This window comes from Choristoneura fumiferana, chromosome 10, assembly GCF_025370935.1.
Source record: "Choristoneura fumiferana chromosome 10, NRCan_CFum_1, whole genome shotgun sequence".
NCBI classification, from domain to species: domain Eukaryota; kingdom Metazoa; phylum Arthropoda; class Insecta; order Lepidoptera; family Tortricidae; genus Choristoneura; species Choristoneura fumiferana.
The window spans coordinates 4,283,219-4,287,977 of NC_133481.1; positions in this window are offsets into that span (position 1 = coordinate 4,283,219).

The following is a 4,759-nucleotide window of genomic DNA, read 5'->3' on the forward strand; positions in this document are numbered from 1 at the left end:
GCGACGGTCGTTCGCCGAAGTAGTTTGAAACAAATTCGGCGACCGCATTAGGTGAACGACGCAGTGTAATTGCCGCGTAACTAACCCAAAACTAAAATTGATGTTTTCACTAATATTTTATCTTAGTTTATAACGTCACAATAATTCCATATTAATTGCTGGTATGTTAGGTCTGCAGCCGAGTCCAAGCGGGCCGGCGTAAACGTGTCAACCCATGTCAGTTTAACTTCCCAACTTAGAAATGTCAATTTAAACGTTGCTAACAGGCACATTTAGCATTCACTATGATAAAGTTAAATGAACATTGTGATGCTTAATTTTAGGGACGTACGAATAATATCCGTTAAATTTCATCGCATCATTTTTAACTCCTTCATCATCCCAGCCTATATACGTCCCACTGCTGGGCACAGGCCTCCTCTCAAAACAAGAGGGCTTGGGCCATAGTTCCCACGCGGGCCCAGTGCGGATTGGGAACTTCACACGCACCATTGAATTGCTTCGCAGGTTTGTGCAGGTTTCCTCGCAATGTTTTCCTTCACCGCAAAGCTCGTGGTAAATTTTAAATGTAATTCCGCACATGAATTTCGAAAAACGAGGTGCAAGCCGGGGTTTGAACCCACGACCCTCTGCTTGATAGGCGATAGGTCAAACCACTAGGCCACCACGGCTTCCTACTTCCGGCTTTTTAACTCCTTACTCTCTTATATTTCAAAGAATTTTAGAATTGGAATTACTCACAACATAACTCGTTGCCAGTGTCAAATATTAACAGTTTATATTTACCGTCCTTTTTTGAGCATCACAGCTGAGCATTGAACTTGTTGTGAGCGCATATATAAATTCAATAAAAATGATGAATTGCGTATTTGCTTGACAAATTTGTCAGTTTTGTTCATAATTAAACTATACAAGCAGATTAAATAAAAACCATCTTATGTGAAGTCTTGTTGTGTGTCGGTGTGTTGGGGTGACAAATAAAAATAACCAAGTGCGGGTAGTTCGAGATACGAGTGCCGATACTTTTTGTGATCAAGTGCGGGTAGCTCGAAGGACTCGCGCTGCTAGGCAGACTTGATACCCTACACTTCAATCTACTCGTGACCACGGCTACTGTAATGTGGTTGAAAAGTCAAGGTAAATATTACTCGTGTGTTTTAGCGTGATAGCTAGGTCATCTCAGCAAACCTAAATCTAACATTCAACCGCATTTGAAGAATACGAGTTTAAGAGTGACAACGTGACTATAGGAACACTTTAACCCCAATAAGTAGCTACCAATTTTTATTTTTTAAATGACATGAAACTTAAATTTCGTCTTAACATGCTACCTTTTATGTTCCCATGCGTTTAAAATCGAACCCTAAAAAGTTTTATGTCGCTTTTTTTTGCAAACTCAGCAACAAGAAATGCATTAGCACTTTCAGTTAGAGTCCTGGACTAATTCCTGAGCAATAATTTAAGCAAAGCCGACTCCATTTCTTTTTTCTTCGTTGGCACCGGTGCAAATCTCCTTTATTAAAATTAATGATTTCACTATAGAGCAAGTCTTAATGGAGTGTATGCTTAATCCTTTAATGCGCTTATGGTTTTTGTTTTTCAAGTATTTCTTCTGTTTACAAGGTTTTTTGTTAAATGGCCAAACTGGATTTAGTGTAAATTATAATTGACCTTTACTGTTTTTTATCTACGAGGTGGTAATTAAATAACTAGAAACCTGAGAATAGTTTGCTCAGAATCGAGAGTAGAATTAATTGCACTAAATATATTTTAAATCTATTTGTATGTTTGTGCGTGTGTGTTTTAAATTCCATTTTCAGTTTGTGCTGTCTTAAACTTACGAAAGCAACATAAGCCAATTAAATGTATTAATGAGGTTGCATACTATTCGATAATTTAATACTGGCTGATTTTCTGTCAGTTTGATTTTTTTCTAAAAACGGCGACGCGCAACTGACAAGCTCAAAAAAAACATTAATAAAAAAGGAATGTTTCTTCAATTAGTTACCTTCCTTTGAAACAGATACACAGATACCTAATAAACTAAAGTCAATCTAGGTAAATCGTTGCGGTTCATTTACGCAGTGCATTGTTTCTATGCCGGTATTAACTTGAGCCAATGTGTATTCTGGCATCATTAGACGTGCTATGTAAGAACAGCAGAGACGTTATGCAAATAGGTATTAGAAATGATTACGAGCTAGCACTCAGTACTGGCAATCTGCCAGTGTTCGCGATAAGACGAACCAGTCGCGGCTTGGTTAATACCTCATTCTGCATAAACTGTCCTTGGAGTACCTATATTTAAACATCATTATCAGCATATCAGCCACAGAACATAGACCTCCTCCATAGACCTTCAGTTGCTTCGGTTGGAAGTGCCCTGCATCCACCGTGAACCCGCGGCTTTAAACCAGGTTATCCGTCCGTCATTAGAGGACGGTATTTAAACACACGCATCTTAACTTTGAAGGCTCGAGTAGCTCTAATCTCAATGGCACGTAAATAAAGCTAGCTCTTGAAGGATGCAAATTGACTGTGGACAGAGGGAACAGCGAATAATAGACAATAAATTCAATTCAATTTTAGAAATATAGTTCGAGCGATGATTCCGACTATATCAAGGTTGAAAAATTCACGTAATATCGGTTTTACTTGGCCATTGTTCGGCTTCGCTGTACGGTATCTGCAGTAGAATCTAAAATAGACAATACAAACGTACATTTTGTTAAACTATATAATGTACAAGGCAAATTCAGCAATATCTCAGCAATATTAATAAAAATCGAGAAAGTTGACGAAAAAATCCTAAATTTGCTTCGACATCTGGTAATATTACCGTCAGAATTGGTATTAAAAGGCGTGACTTAGAAGCCCAAAATAAGCGTTCATCTGAATATTTGCCAATAAAAATCCGTATTCGCGGAACTCGTGGAGTGGATCGTGTCAAGCTTCGTTACCTTGAATAAAAAATACACGCGAAAACGCTTATCTGATGCGATACCTGGGCTCGGTACTCGGTTTGGATACTCTTTGATTTTTGCGTCTGCCGTCACATCTGTATAGCCTTAGATAGAATAGAGAATGAACCAGAAGTCGCATCGCGTTGCCATGTGCCAGGGCTAAGAAAAATCGCTCTTTTAAACTCCAAGCACGAGCAAATATTCCTGCACTCTGATTTCTGGCCGGAAGAGAAGCAAGGATGAGAATTCCTAAATTGTGATTATAATTATGTGATTATTTCATGTTTTGAAATTTACAGCGCATTGGTATCAACTGTAATACTATAAATTTTCATTGATTAATAAATAAATAAATGTGGTTTAAATCAAAAAGAAAAAGCGTAATTGTTCATAGAGTAGAGGCAACATGGCAACTCACCCACAGCACGAAATTTTGGAATGGACTTTCTTTGGCAGTATTCACAAATAGCTTTGATATAGTTATTTAATATACTGGAAACCTTGGATACCCCAACGTCTTTTTTACAAGTTTTTATTCCAACTTGCCCTGTCCGTTGTTGTTGGGTCAAATCTTGTAAGTTCATTTTGATCCACTTTCAGTGGTCGTTGTGTTTTTTAGAAACTACCTATGTCTTTCTTTTAAGTTACTTTATTGCATTTAACTATTTCAAATAATTTGGTTATTTCAAAGAATATTAGTATTGTTTACTAAATCAGTAATTCTACTGGATTTCCAACACTGAACTCGTTACATTATTGCCTATATATTTTTTTCCCTAAACTCTGAATCAAGCAAAGTAATATTATATCAACAAGTAGCCACTCTAGCCTTTCCATCCTGTATAAAGGTAGAAAGGTACGGAAATCAGGACACCCTCCTCACGGCCCATTAAGAAGTGACCAAGTACATCCCATTACTGTCACCATTCCCCGTTCCTTCTTTAGCTATGTAAAATACCTACAAATGGTTAGAATGTAAAAGGCTTGGTAAAATTAACCCGCGTTTGGTCTCCGAGGGGTTCACGCAAGCCAAATTTTTAAACACATGAATCGGTTTAATAAACTAAATGAATGAGTATGAATACAGTACTTTAAATGCGAGTACAATAATATTAGATGTGAAACTCCGTATTCATTAATGGTAATGTTTTTAATGTAACTAACTCATCACCTCCCCTAATGAGCGCTATTGCGCCCTGTTCTTGGCTACACGCATCCAGCCTTTCGCAAATTGTCACTCCACCTGGCCGGAAGGCGTCCTATACTACGTTTGCTTAGACGCGGTCTCCACTCAAGAACTGTTTTACTCTAACGGTTGTTAGTTCTTCGACAAATATGACGAACCCACTGCCACTTCAACTTGCTTACTCTCTAAGCTATGTCGATGACCTTAGTTCTGTGTCGGATAGTCTCGTTAAGGATTTTATTTATCCTTACTTAGCTCGCTGAGCGACCTAATTCACTAACTACCTCACTGTACCTAATATTATAGATTGTGATAGCTTTTTTTGAAGCCGTGGTGGCCTAGTGGTTTGACCTACCGCCTCTCAAGCAGAGCTTAGGGTTGTGGGTTCAAACCCCGGCTTGCACCTCTGAGTCTTTCGAAATTCATGTGCGGAATTACATTTGAAATTTACCACGAGCTAGGAGAACATCGTGAGGAAACCTGCGCAAACCTGCAAAGCAATTCAATGGTGCGTGTGAAGTTCGCGTGGGAACTATGGCCCAAGCCCTCTTGTTATGGAGAGGAGGCCTGTGCCCAGCCGTGGGACGTATATACGTGTAGGCTGGGATGA